The 15,912-nt window shown below is 33.5% G+C and overlaps 1 pseudogene across 1 annotated transcript in view; it reads right to left on the bottom strand.

Annotated features, from left to right (window-relative positions):
* Positions 1 to 15,523, bottom strand: part of LOC308653410 (tetraspanin-3-like) — a 39,426-nt pseudogene extending 23,903 nt beyond the window's left edge. The window contains exon 1 of the transcript in view: positions 15,319 to 15,523. The product of the transcript in view is annotated as a tetraspanin-3-like (transcript). The remainder of the gene's footprint in view (positions 1 to 15,318) is intronic.
* Between the last annotated feature and the right edge of the window lie 389 nt (positions 15,524 to 15,912).

Below are 15,912 nucleotides of genomic sequence, written 5' to 3'. Positions count from 1 at the left end.
AACTTATGATCCTCCTGTCTCAGTCTCCCCAGCCACTGGAAATACAGATGTGCATCACCATGCCCAGCTAGTTTTACTTTTTCTGATTACTAAATCAATATAATATCATGGGCATAAAAATATGAGTGCTATAGGGATGTGTAAATAAGAATACAAAGTCCCTTATAGATCACCTCCTGAGAAATGGTCATTATTAACTGAACTTTTTGACTTAATATTCAGGTTATTTCTATAACTTAAGTTCCTCAACTTAGAACGGGGACTTTGTGTGGATCATTTTTTACAATTTTCACATTTTAAATAACTTACTTAATTTTCTTCAATTAACACATATCAACAGGACCTTGTCAGACAAGGTTATTCAATTTTGTTTGAAAATAAAAACTAAAAACCATCTTTAATTTCTTAATGGATAGAGTGATCCCATGAAAATATTAGCCCATTACATTTAGTTTATTAATTCATGTCAGTCCTGCAAGGATTTTATTTTAATTAGGGTACCCAGTATGACATATAGAACCTTTGATGAACTAGATGGCACCAAATTTTCTAGCCTCAGTTCCCATTACTCTCTTCTTTCCTTCCTCACATTGAAAGCACACATATGGACTTTTGCAGAAGCAACAATTTTGCTTTTTTCACTCCTTATGTGTTCTTACACTCCTGCTTATGTTATTTCTTATTTTTCATTCTACCTTTCCATACCATCTTTCACCATTCTGAAATTCTTACTTGTACCTCATATTGGGAATTTTTCCTATTCATCCCTAACCAACTTTGTGATACAATTTTATGTAATCTTTTTACGGCTTACTTTAGTCTGTTAAAATTGAATTCTACAATATATATACATATATATATACATATATATAATGTATTCAAATATATACATATATTTTATATATGAAATATGGTTTTTATATAAAATATGATTTATATAAAATTACTATAAGCCTAACATAGATTAAATGTTTTAACAGTTTAAAAAGGAACGAGTAGATGGACAGATCAATAGATAGAAGATGGGTATATGGTTTGATAGATGAATAATGCATGAAAATGGATACAAATATGATTAGAAATATAGTTGAATGGGTTCAGATAAGACAGAGTGGAACTCTCTTTAAGTTTTCATTAGAGAACAAGGAGGCAAAAAATAAAATAACAAATGTAAGTGTCCAAATTACAGCACAGTGTGACAAGAGCTCCAAGAGATTTCTATACAACTTTATCTGTTATTTGTGGAATCTTAGAGTTATGGGATAGCAAAGCATGGAATTTATCTTAGTTCTTACAGTCCTAGCCCACCATTTTACAGAAGTAGAAAATGATACCTAGAAATACAAATTTACTTGAGGCCTAAGGTAAGACACTTAACCTTTAAATCCTTCAGATCATGCTGACAATTTTCCTACAGACAGAAAAAATGAAAGGAATAAATTGGCTTGTGACGTAGAGCTAAATCATAATTTATGTCTCAGGAGATTAACTGTTACTAAGATTAAGGTAGTATGTTGTTGTAATGTGATTCAGCTCTTCTCTAGCATTCTAGATTTATTAGAAAAATCAATTTTGCATGGAAAATGACTATATTTTTTTCATTTACAAATATTTATCAGTATTTACCATATGCAAGGCTTGTTGACCACTTTCTTTTTTTTTTTCCTTTTAAGGACTATTTCTTTTTAGCTTTCTTTAGATGTTCTTGATTTATATAAATATTTTATTTGTTATTCTTCATTATTTGCCTACTGAAATTATACCTGTAAGAAATGGTGCTTAGGGGCTGGGGATGTGGCTCAAGCGGTAGCGCGCTCGCCTGGCATGCGTGCGGCCCGGGTTCGATCCTCAGCACCACATACAAACAAAGATGTTGTGTCCGCCGAGAACTAAAAAATAAATATTAAAAATTCTCTCTCTCTCTCTCTCTCTCTCTCTCTCCTCTCTCTCACTCTCTCTTTAAAAAAAAAAAAGAAATGGTGCTTATTAGTAACATGGGGAGATTTTAGCTATATTTTAAAATAGATGTTTGGACATTAAGAGTTTGATTTAGAAGTTATTTCTGAGGCAAAACATTTTTTCTTATGTATGTTTTTTTTTTCTTTTTGACAAATACAGTCTCTTCACACAGAAACTATTTTCCCTTTGTTCTGAAATTGTAACAATATTCTGTGGTAAGAAATAAAACATTGAGTATATGTAACATGTTACAGGAAGTGAGCCCTGACATTAATTTCTTTAAGGGAATCAATTTGTATTTTCTATGCCTTCTTGAAGCCTTCTAAACATTTCATTTCTTAAAATTAATATGAATAACTTCAGTAAACATCGCCCTTCAACAGTGCTAATCAAGCCAAATAATGTATTAAGAAAACCAAAACTATTTATTTTCTCAGTCTCTGACACAAAGGAGAAACTGTCCTCAACCTTTTTATGTCATCTGCAGTGTTAATATACCACAATGTATTTTAAGTTTGGGTTCCTTTCACCACACTCAATACTGTTATAATTCTTTCATTAATATAGCTTTTCAAAATACTTACTTGCCTCTTGGTAATGAGTTTCTTAATATTTGATTTTGATTTTGTTTTCCTTTTATACTACTGGGAATTGAACTTGGGGCACTCTACCACTGAGCTACATCCCTGGCCCATTTTTAGTTTAATTTTGAGAAAGGATCTGACTATATTGCCAAGGCAGGCCTGGAACGTGCAATCCTCCTGCCTCATCCACCAAGTGGATTATATGTGTACATCACTGCATCAGAATTTGCTTTCATACATTTATAAAAACGAAAGCTCATGTAGGAAAAATAAATCATTTTATAATTTTCTTTAACATATTTTACATTTTAGTCTATATTTGGACTAAAACAGCATATCATTTCAAAGTGCAGAGAATGCATCATTGAATCAAAGAAATGAACGCTCCTACCCACATAAGCTCTGTGTGTGCACAAAAAAAGACAAATATAAGTCAAAATAAAAATGTTATTGTGTAGTATCTTAAATGGTATTAAAAAAAAAAAGAAATATGGAGGATAAAGAATAGCATACTGTTATAATCTTAAATAGCACAATAAAAGAAAGTCTCATGGATGGGGTGGCATTTGAACAAAGACCTAAAGGATGCTATTAAAAATTAACCCCTGTGAATCCATGGGGAAGGCACTTTTAAGGCAGAGGCATCAAAAAGTGCATTCTCTGTCTTTGTTAAAGTAATAGCAAGGAGGCCTATGTAGCTGGAGCAGAGTGTGAGGAGTGAGAGGTGTCAGAAATAAACTCAGGTATTTGGGGGTCAGGTCTTATAAAATAACAACTAAAAGCTATTCTAAGTAGTTGTCTTGTTTAATTGCCCTAACTAAAATGGGAATACTTGTGAGGTTCTGCCACAATGGATAGGCATCACTTGTGTTTCAGCAGGATCACCCTGACTCCAAGTCAATGAAGGTGTCAGAGGTGCTAGCAGGGAAACAATGAGAAGGACATAACCACAGCCTGGAAGCAAGGGACAATGGAGGACACTAGAGAGTTGCTAAAGGAGGCAGGAGGGATTAATACCTGGTTATATTTTAAAAATTAGAGAAAATAACATTTACTGATAGACTAAATGCAAAAGGAAAGGAAGTACAGAGGGTCTCCAAGGGTTTTAGCCCAAGTAACTAGAAAGATAGCATTGCCACTAACTGAAAGAGAAGAAGAGAAAAGGGGCAGGAATTTGGTTTTGGATGTGTTAAATTCAGACGCATGTTCAAGATCCATGGAGAAATTTTGAGTGGACAGCTGTGTTTATAGTAGAGGATCCAAGGAAAAGATCTGGAGGTACAAATTTGGAAGTCATCAGAACATATATACACACAGTGAGAAAAGCCAGGAGAGTACACATAAAGAAAGACATCCAAAATTGGATCTGGGACAGGCAATCAAATGGAAAAGCACAATATCAAGTGTGACTTTGCCATAAACAATACTTACCCCTACACCATACACAAAAGTCAATTCCAGATGGATCATAATTCCAAATATGTGGATTGTAATCCTAGATTTATCAAGAAAGTTAAAGCTGAACCATAGATAAGTAAAAAGTTGCAAGATATCTATCTGATGAACAGTTTTTATTCTAAATTATCAATAAATCCCACAAATAAATAGAAAAAATAGACAATTTAATTGAATACATAATAAGCAAAGGACTTGAACCAATATTTCACAAAAAGGACTAGCCAATGGCCAATAAACATAAGACATGATATTTAATCACATTAAAAAGCAGGGGGAAAAACAAGTTAAAATGACAATGTGATACCACTGCACATTTAATAAAAATGCTAAAATTTTAAAAGTTGATGACAGGAAGTATTAGGATGATGAGTGACTGGATATTTTGCATATTTCTGGTGAGAGTGCAAAAGATTCAATCATTTTAGAAAACTGTTTGGTGGCATCTGAAATCTCTCAGTAAGCAAGGTCTTCCCTGGTTATTTACTGTACAGAAACACGTACATCTGTATACTCTCCAAACGACAAATAGATAAAGGTCCCTCCAGCAATATTTTTAATAGACTCAAACTGAAAACAATCCAAATTCCCATCAGGAATAGAATGGATAAATGAATTGTAGTATACTCATACTATAGAATACTATACATTTATATCATAAAAAGAATTAACTCTGGTTGCATACAATAACATGAATCTTACAATCATCATGTTGAGCAAAAAGAAGCCAAGCACAACAGAACATACACATATCACATGATTTCATGCATATAAATTGAAATATCAGCAAGATTAGCTAGGTTGATGGAATTTAGCATAGTGGTCATTTTTTGAAAGGGTTGGGAGCAATAGTACCTAGGGGTCTCCAAAGTACTTCTCAGGAACCCAAAGAGTCTTGCAGCCAGATCTAAGAGGTGGCTTATGATATGTTCCCTTTATAAAAATTCATAAAGCTATGTAATGACAAGTTGTCTACTTTTCCATACATTCTTATTCTCCAGTAAGAATGTTCAAAAACAGGGCTGGGGCTGTCGCTCAGTGGTAGAGCATTTGCCTCACATGCGTGAGGCACTGGGTTCTAGCCTCAGCATCACATAAAAATATATTTTGTATATCTACAGCTAAATATATACATATATATATATATAATATATATATATATAATATTATATAAAATATATATAATATATATTTTAAAAAGAAGAAGCATGTTCAAAAACAAAGAAAAACACATTGGTACCATTTATATTAATTGTTGTCCTCTACTCATCCAACATTCTCTAATGAAAATCTGCCTTTTTCTTCCTGATTTCTCCACTGTTCCTTAATTAACTTTTTTTTTCTTTTTCCTTGTGGCTATATAGATTGAGCCAACTTATAGTGAAAAAAAATTGTGTTGTCTGCACAAAGAAATAAATGATATAATAATAAATTATAAAAAGGTTGTATGTCTCCTATGACAATACTGACAGCAATTTAAACAGCTTTTTTGAAATGGATTCCTTCTAAAGAATGGTGTTACTAATTGTCTATATTTTATGTGAATATGAGAACAATATAAATTTCATTCATTCTTCTTTCCTTAAGAAGGACTCAAAGGCATAACCTTTTCTATTTTAGAAGCTTTCTGTTTAGCAAAATGGAAAAGGTCCTTCTACTCCTTCCTCTGAGGGAATTGGCAAAAAGATAGCACTTTTAAAAATTTAAAGTAAAGTTCTTAAAGTGTAAATGATGGTGCCTAGGGATATACATTTGGGTGATAAACTCCAAGGAAACAGGGATATGATACTTAAGATAATGTTGACTGTTGGAGGGAGATTGAGGGTGACAGAACAGGAACAGAGGGACTTTGGGATGACTCGAAATATCTAATTTATCCTGGGTGATGATTACAAGAGTGTTTACCTTATAAAAATGTATTGAACTGCACATTTGGTTTGTGTTTTATTTTAAAATAAAAAGAAAAATGCATAAAATGTTTAAATTCTCACTTGGAAAAATCAGAGGAAAAATGCCAAGATTGAGGATTTAGAGTGACTTTTCAAAATCAGTCTTCTATAACTAGCGTTCTTGAATTTGTTTATTTGTAGGGTCTTATGAAACTGACCTACCATCCTGTTCTTCATCTTTGTTGATATTGTTCCATATGTGTTGTAAAAAGCAATCACTCTTAGGGAACTGGAAACAACAGGATTTAATAAATCATTAGAAGAATGCTATGCCAAAGTTGTTTTATCATATTCAATTTTGAAATAAAAATCATTTTATATTGACAGTCTGCTGGTAAATAATGCTGTCTACCAAAATGAATTATTATAGTTTTAATTAATAGGAATGAAGTTAATGACATTTTTAATCAAATAGCTTGTAAACAACAGAAAAATGCATGAATTAAATTTAATTATGTTTTTCATAATTTTTTAAAGTAGTTGTCTGAAATAAAATTGATTTGGAAAATCTTGTTAAGCCTTAGAAAATTCATCAGAAATTTTAAAGATGAAAACTACCATGGTAACCATTTATTCTAGAAACAATCATCACATCTGTCATGAGAATGGTATTCTAGTTAAAAAAAGTGTGCAGGACATACCCACCAGAAGAATGAAGTAATTCAGACTTGGGGATGGTTCAGAAGACCTTGGAAATGTCTGTCTCCCAAATTAACAAATGAATTACAACTCCCAACAGAGACTATATGAAATGTAGCTTTTGAATCACCTCTTTAAAATCCCCTCTTCTCCCTGATGAGAAGAATCATAGCCTCTGAGAGAGGCATTTCTTCTTTGCTAGAAAAGCAATAAAACTTCTTTTCCCTTTAAAAGAAAAAGTGTGCAGAATAGCTTTTATTCTCAAAAAGCCTCTTTTAAGGAATAAATAAAATATTAATTATTAAATTAAAGGCAAATGAAAACAAAAATTGTTATACCAGAGTTAAATATATGATTTAAATCATATGATTCCTGAATAGAAAAATACTTTCTTAGCATGAAGCAATCAAATAGCAAAGAAAGACAATAGTTTTTGATAAGGGTTTTAAACCAAAAGAAAAATGTATCAAGTTACTATATATTGGAGTACAATTTCATAAGTTTCTGGAAGCAATTTGAAGTATGCGCTGAACTTATTCTTTTGAATTTATGTTCATATCATTTCAACTAATACTTGCATTTCAAGGCATCTGTCCTGAGGAAATAATCAGAATTGGGGAAAATGCTTTTTCAAATATTTCCAGAAGTGTTATCTAATGCATTGAGAAGACAAAAGCATAATAAAAGCATAATATCCTCTCTATTGAGATTTCTCATTAGAGATATTTTTCCAAGTTACTTGAAATTTTGCATTATCTGTTGTAATACTTCTGGTACGGTGATACTTCATATAGAATATCTCAATAGATACCATTATAAGGAGACAAAAAGAATTAGATGTCTCTAATTAAAATGCCAGTGCAACTTTAGGTTTGTGTTGGGGAAAGCCATATTTTTAAGTTATTGTTACAAAATGTTTATGCAGTTGACTAGAGTTGGCTCATCAGGAAAGTTTTCTCAGTATCTCATCCCCAGAAAAATCCAGTTTCTTTACTCAGATATATTCTTTTAAAAATTCCCCAGTTAGGACAAATGTTGCAGCAATATCTGAAACATGATGATACAATTAATTTCCAAGAACTATCTGGTAACTTAAATGTATTTGGAAGCTATAGTGCTGTTGCTTTATTTTAAATTAAGTTAATTTTGAGAGAGAATTTTAGAAATATTTAGAGTCATGTCCATTTCCCCTTCTTAAATCCCATTCCCTATTCCCTGACTTCCATGGGTCTTATCTAAATTGCACCTAGCAGACGCTCAATCAGTGTCTGCAGAATGAATGGATGAATAAACTAGTGTGGATGTTTGTAAATCTTTAAGATTGAGTGCTCATCTTTTCAAGCAGAGACTTATTTTTCAGTTAAATTACCTTTCACCTGCAAAAGAGAGATTAGTCTTAAAGAAACTCTCATATGGAATTGTTTGACTTCGTCCTTTCTAGGGAAATTAAACTAATTAAAGTAGAACTTCATGTCCCTAAAGTAAGAACATTAATATGCATTGAAAATGTTCACATAGATTCTTCTGCAATTCAGTAGAGTAGTAGACACTATTAATGTTCTCAAATATCCAGTTCTCTTCTGCTTCTAGGTATGAGGAAGATTATTCTTCCCAAGCCCTTGAAGTTAGTATAGTCACATAACTAATTCCTTCAAAATAAAGGTAAGCAGTAACTAGCAGGAAATACTGGTGCTCAAGTACCCTGCTCTTCAGCACTACAAAAGAGATATCATATGAAAATGGAGTGGTTACATGGAAAAGAGCCCCCAGGGAACTCATATTAAACCTGAACCATGAGCTAGAAATAAGTTTTGTTGCTATAAGCTATTAAAATTTTGGTGCTGATTGTTGACACACTATAACCTAGCCCATTTGCTTCAAGATATCTCTGTTCAGTTTCTATATACAAAATCTTCAATATCACACATACTTTCACTAACGGTAGTAGAAAAATATGTGTTAATGATATGCTTTATTTGCCTAATGTTAAAGTTGAACAATGCATTGATATGTCTTTAAATAGTTCAATGCATCAAGTAATAATTTCCCTGTTTCCCTTTAGAGGCCTACTAGTGGCAGATGCTTTGCAGAAATTCAAGGGCCCTGGAGATACAGAATCAACCTCTATCTGAAGGAGAAGCTGCATAAGACAGAATTAAAAATTAAGATTTCCCTAAACGTGATAGAAAGTTTTTGTTGTTGTTGTTTGTTTGTTTGTTTTGTGTATGTGTAATGAAGCTGAGCTTGGAATGTAGGCTAATATGGTAGCTCCATGGTGTCTTCAGAATCCAAGTCCTATCTTTCTGTTCTGTTTTCTTTGGTTTATGACTTTATCTTCAGTACCAATTTATTTGTCTAAAAAAAGTTGCTGTAGTTCCAGGCCTGAAGTAGAAGAAAAAAGAAAATCACAAGAGTATACTATCGAACTTTCTCGAAACAGCTTTCTGGTTCTTCCTGGAAATTCCCCATGACACTTCCTGTGCTGCATCTTATTAATCAGAACTTGATCATATAAACATACTGAACTGCAAATGTGCTTTAGAAGTGTGGTTTTTTATCTAGAATTAAAAGGGGGATGGATATTAGGTGGCAACTAGAATCTGTGTCATATTCCTGCCAAGGTTTCTATCCTATGTTGACTATCCTAATTATCTCTATATATATTCTTTTAAGTCATTAAAATTTTAACTTCTGTTCTTCTCATCTTTCACTAAATATTGATATTATTTTCTTAAAAATGTTTATATTTTCTCTTTTCTTGATCAATCAAATGATCCTTTTTCATTTCAAATCTTTTTAGCATCTATCACAACTTGAAACTTGTCCAAAAAGAAATATTATTCCCTCTTGCTTCTTCTCTTCTTTTTTGATTAGACCTTTTCTTGGGTTTTTAATTTATTCTCTTACTGCCTCACACAGGATCCTCTGTAGCTCAATGATTTTGATACAATTCTACATATTATAAATGCAACTGAATTTTTAATTGCCAGTAAAAAAAAGTGAACTTAACCTTTCACATTTGAAAATAAGCTACAAACAAATGGCTGTTGCCAGGGAATGGGAGGGAGTAGTTAAAATTCAGAATATACCATTATCAAAATATACCATATATCAGAATACATTTTAGTATTTTTGTTAACAGCCTATATCAAAATAGAAAATGACACTGAGGGTGTTAAAAAAAACAGAACCCCTACAGATCCTTGGTAAGAATGTTAATTAGTTCAGCCATTATGGAAAACAGTATGTAGGTTCCTTGAAAAACTGAAAAAAGAACTACCATATGATTCAGCAGTCCCACTACTGGGTATATATCCAAAGAAAATGAAATTAATATGTCAAAGAGATATTTGCACCCTCACAATTTTGCAAGACTGAAAAGAGATGAAAACAACCTAACTGTCCAACTGATGAACACAAAAAGAAAATGTGGTACATATACATAATGGAATACTATTCAGCATAAAAAGAATGAAACTCTGTAATACATTTACAGAAACACAGATGAAACTGGAGATCCTTATGTTGAGAAAAATCAAACAGGCACCAAAAGACAAGCACCATGTGATCTCTCTCATTTGTGGAGACTACAAAAGTTGTCCTCATAGAAGTTGAAAGCAGAATGATAGTGACCAAAGCCTAGAAAAGTAGAGAAGGGAGGGAAAGGGAAATGCTGATGAATGAGTACTTACAGCCAGGAGCCGGAAGTTCTGGAGTGCCATTGGGCAATAGGATGACTATAGATAATGGTAATGTACTGTGTATTTCTAAAAGCTCTAAGAAAGGATTTTGAATGTTTTTACTACAAGGAATTTAACTGAGGAGATAAGTATGTTTAACCTAATTTAAACATTACACAATGGATACATGTGTTACAATATCATATGGTATTCCATTAATATATAATTGCTAAGTTTTTATTTTTCAGTTAAAAATTCAATTTCATCTAAATTTTTAAAATATTTATTAAATTAAAGCAGGAATTACTAGCGTTAATACCACTTGAAAATAATGCCTTTCAAATTAAACTTGTTATGTCTGAAAAAAAAATGTACAAAGATAAACAAAATAACAGAGCATCTAGAGTTTAAGTATATGAAAAGTTAACTTATTATATTATGAATAGACAATAATTTTGCCATAAGAATTGGATTTAGAGAAGAAATTTGGCAAAAAAATGTAAAGTAGTAACTAATTTTTTGGTATAATTTATGTGCAAGTTCCATAAGGTTGTGAACATTTTAACTTGAAATATATTACTACTCTTTTCATTTTCTGAAAAGCAAATACATTTATTTTATAGTTTAAGGCATAAGCGTAAATTAATCTGCTTTATAGTAGTACAATCATATATACACACTTACCTTTCTTTGATATTACAGAAGTAAAAGTATGTCTGTGGATAAAGTTGGTATTGAAAGGTCTTGCCTGGTGCTGACCTTGGAGATTACATACAAGATCTCCTCAAAAGATACTCCCATGCAGGTCATTCAGGTTTGACTTATAAGGTTAACAGGAATATAACATTAACAATTATTTTGAGTGGACAGTACATCAAATTAGGGTCCATATACAGCTAACATTCCACATAGAACATCTTTCCTGTCTCACACTTGTCAGCACAGGCTCACATAACTGTTTGCACTATGTGCTTCCACAGCACTTTATTTTCTCCTTAACAGAACACCTACAATATTTTAATCATTAATCTATGTCCCCTATTGTAAGCCTCTTTTGATGAAACATTGTGCATTAATCTTTGTATTCTAAATTACAATGACTGTTATGCATGAAATTTCAAAGATTACTTGGTAAAAAAAATAAGGATTAAAAATAAAACATATATTGAAATGCCATTGATTTCTTCTCCCTTAGTCTCCTGGCACAAATATAACTTGCATATTTCTCAGTAGATGTTATACTGTATGAAAGATTTTTAAGCTAGGAAAAAATTGACTGGCTTCTTCTGATAAAATACATTCTCATGATACTCAGGGTTCATCTTAATCTTATGAAATGGGGGGGAGGGGAAGCCACGTGTCACTTAGGAAGACTGTTGCTACCATGTCTGTCCAACAATCTTCTTCTAAAGATTGATCAGTAATATACTTTATTTCAGGATCTACTGGGAAACACCGATTAGTTAAAGTTGACCAAAATACTTGGAATGCAACCACCGTTTGACCCAGCTATCCCACTCCTAAGTCTATACCCAAAGGACTTAAAAATCAGCATACTATGGTGACACGGCCACATTAATGTTTACAACAGCAAAATTCACAATAGCTAAACTGTAGAACCAAACTATATGCCCTTCAACAGATGAGTGAATAAAGAAACTGTGGTATATATACACAATGGAATATTACTCAGCCATAAAGAAGAATGAAATTAAGGCATTTGCAGATAAATGGATGGAGCTAGAGAATATCATGCTAAGCGAAATAAGCCAATCCCCAAAAAACAAAGGCCAAATGTTTTCTGATAAGCTGATGCTGATCCAAAATGGAGGTGGGGCAAGGGAAGAATGGAGGGACTTTGGACTGGGCAGATAGGACTGAGGGGAGGGGAGAGGGTATGGGGGTGGAAAAGATGGTGGAATGAAATGGACATTATTACCCTATGTACATGTATTATTGCACAAATTGTGTGACTCTGCAGCATGTACAACCAAGGAAATGAAAATTTGTGCTCCATTTTTGTACTATGAATCAAAATACATTCTACTGTCATGTATAACTAATTAGAACAAATGAAAACTAAAATAAAGATATAAAGTTGACCAAAGTCTAAGAATGGGAAAAGGTGACAATAGGGCAATGGTTATTGTTTCAATGACTCCTGCTGTCACTGCTTTTGCTAGAAGATAAAAGAGAAAAATGACAAAGGAGTGGGGCAGTAGTTCTGGGCCTTATAGAGAACCCTCAGAAATCTTACCTAAACTCTCCCCTATCAACAAAAAGCTGGTCCCATGTGTATATGCCACAACTCTATGTGGAAATAATCACCAGCGAGTGCACAAAGGATGTAGTTGCATGAAGTGCAAGAGAAAAGCTATCTCCTAGAACAAAAGAAGCCTGAAAGAAAGGGAAACATAAAACACTCCATGTTGATTACAGGAAAACATTAATTCTTCTCTGTTCTAAATAGAAAAATAGCTTGATTACATATTTAAACTTAGCGGTCCATATCATGAGTGTTCCCAATGAACAGAAGTTCATGAAAGGTAGACAAAATAATGTGTCTTACAAAAATCAGGCCTTGGGCTGGGATTGTAGGTCAATAGAAGAACACTTGCCTAGTACATGCAAGGTCCTGGGTTTGATCCCAGGAAGTGCAGAGGAAAAAAAAGAGACTTATATGATCCCTATAGTTATACACACACACACACACGCGCACACACACACACACAGAGTGTATATACATTTTAGAAACCCCAAGTGGTAAATTACATTTTGAAACCTTAATATCAATTCATGCAGAATTATCTGCTCTTTTAACAAGAAAAATGAATATGAACATTTGTAGTACATTATTGATTTGCCTTTCTAACCATTTCTACACATACTAAGGTTTTCAAATACCTCAACGGAATTATTGCATTTATTCATTTATATATGAAACAAATATTTACTGAAGTCTACTGAAGTGTACCTAGTGTAAAGTATAATGCTAACTAGTGAAGATATAAAAAAGAAGTTTATACAATTGTTCTTCTCACATGTAGCAATAAAATCACAATAAGTTGAATACACATTAGTGTATCAGTTATATAATCTTATTGAGGATTCATTTTATTGATCATGAAATGTATAAATAATCTCCACTAATGTCTTAATAAATGATTTTGTAAATCATTTTCTGTGCCTTAAATTATATGTGCAATTATCAGTAATTCTGATAATCTTCATTTATTTCTGATTGAAAAACATATAAGGATTATTCAGCTGTATAGTGAAATTTATGTATTGAATATGCTTTGTTGGATGACTCTATCAGTTCTAAGCAATAATGTATGTGGCTTTTTTGATCACTTATTCATATACTATTTTATATTTTTTGTTTCTTGACCATATATGATTACCTGTATCTCTAAAATTAATATTTTCACTTGTGCAAATACATTAGCTCATAGTCAATTTATGTACCAGAATCAACTGCTGCTGTTTGCCTTGGTGCCAATGAAATCACTCTACCCTCTGACAACAGTGCTGAAATGAAGCACCTTCCACAGATGTAGATTCACCTCATTTTATGTTTGGATTTTGGAATATCCATTCTCTAATTTACCTATTCACCTTTTAGGACCTCACTTTTCCCCCTGCAAGATAATAACAAGGAAAAATCCCTGTTCAGCCTGAGAAGAAAAGAAAAACCCTAACTTGTAAAGAAGGAGAGAGTAATAATCATTCCATGTGTGAAGGAACATGTCAGTCCCACTGTAATCCATATGCTGCTAAGAAAGTCATGAGTTAAAAAGAGCTGCCCCAGTCCAGTGGCTCCTCAGGGCTGCTCTCTTGGTAATAATGTAGTGAACACACATGCATTTCATTGGCAAGACTGCAATGTCTAAGTTCAGAGAAGGAGGACTGCTTACTCTTTATATCACCTTGTCAACTGGAGGTAAGGAGGGACATATAGCATGATGGTTTTAAAGAGTAAGGACTTGGGTTGAACCAAAGGGTGGGGAAACAAAGGTGAACAGTGAAGATGCTTCCCGTTCAGGTGATGTTGGTAGCTGCATGAACATCATAATAACCAACCCTAGGAGTAGGACACCCTTGCCACCTGGCATGTCAGTGACAGAGAAAGTGTTGTGGTTCTCAGCAAAACAGTGATGAAGTTTAGTCATCAGGGCAAAGCTTCCTCCTGCTACTGACTCCATAATAATATAATTACAGGCAACTGCCATAACACATAGAGGCAATCAGGTTATCTGTAACTAAAAAACGTCTTCAACATTTACTACAATTTGACCTTGAATGTTCAAGCCATTTAATTTCTCTGTTGCAGGAATAATAATGGTAGTATTTATTTCATAGGCTCAGTGAGTTTAAGTGAATCAATCGTATACGTAAAGTATTCAGAACAGTGTTAGGTACATAACTATTTCTATATGCATATCAACGACTAATACTATCAATTTATATGCATACCAATATATACATGAAGTTTTTGTTCATGTTTTACAAGAACAGAGTCATGTCATACACATTTCTATGCCTTTAAGTTTTTCTTTGTAGAGAAGAAGATCTTCTAGAAATTCTTCTTAGTCAAGTAGCTTCAACATCTTACATTTAATAAAAATACCATGTCTTGATCTCTCTTTAAATAATACTTTCCCTCTGCTTAAAAGGCATGAGCAAGTCCTTTTCTCTGCCAAGGTATTTTCTGCCTTAGAGTGAGAAGACATTATTTCCTGGGGCCAGCCACACATGACTCTACTGTCATCAGTTTCTATATTTTCACCTTAAATTTCTACTGGTCAGCTCCCACAGTCTCAGGGAAAATTATCCCTGCTATAGGTCATGTAATAAGAGCTCCTTAGTCTTTTACCCACTGTCATGGCCTTCATCTCCATACTACTTTATGATCCACAAGCTATTCTTCAGTGAGTTATCTTGACCCACTTAAACCCTGTCAAGTTACTATCACATCACATTAAGAGAATAAATGAGAGGGAGAGATAATGTAGCAACAGTAAGAGCTAACACATACTGAGGGCTTCCTACCTGCCAACGCCACATAGAATTGTACCAGACACTGTTGGTGCTCCACCTGGATCCGGATCACAAATGCCCTGTCCTCTATTCCCATCCCAGCCTCTGTTTGCAGGCCTGCCATAGAATACCCAGAGCTGTTTTGTCTCTGTGGAGAGAACCGGAAGTTCTCCTCACCCCAAAGCAAAAGACAAGTGACTGAACCAGGCAGGGTCATGTAGCCCCAGCTCCTGTGCCTAGAGCAGGATGGACTCTAGGATGACATTTACACCACGGCCTGGCTTATGAGATTGGGCAGAAGCTACCTTCAGTGGAACTTTACAGTTGTATCTTTGGTTTCTTCCCTGAACCCCCCACCCACACTTGCTTTATCTAGGAATAACTTCTCAATATTATCACTTCGAACCTAAGTCACTTCACAGTTTCTTATCTCTTTTAATTTTCACATCAGCTCTAAGAGGGAAGTTAAGCAATTTAGCCATGGTCTTTCCTAAGAAGTACAGAGTTGGGCTAAAGATTCAGTATGTCTGAATTTAACGCTTATGCTCTAAATTATGACTTCTTAAAATGATTATTGATAAGGACTTGAAAACTCAGGAAGTAAAA

The sequence above is a fragment of the Spermophilus citellus genome, assembly GCF_964194105.1.
Source record: "Spermophilus citellus genome assembly, chromosome: 7".
Taxonomy (NCBI): domain Eukaryota; kingdom Metazoa; phylum Chordata; class Mammalia; order Rodentia; family Sciuridae; genus Spermophilus; species Spermophilus citellus.
Note: the sequence above shows the minus strand (reverse complement) of the source record. Positions and strands in the feature narration are given on the sequence as shown.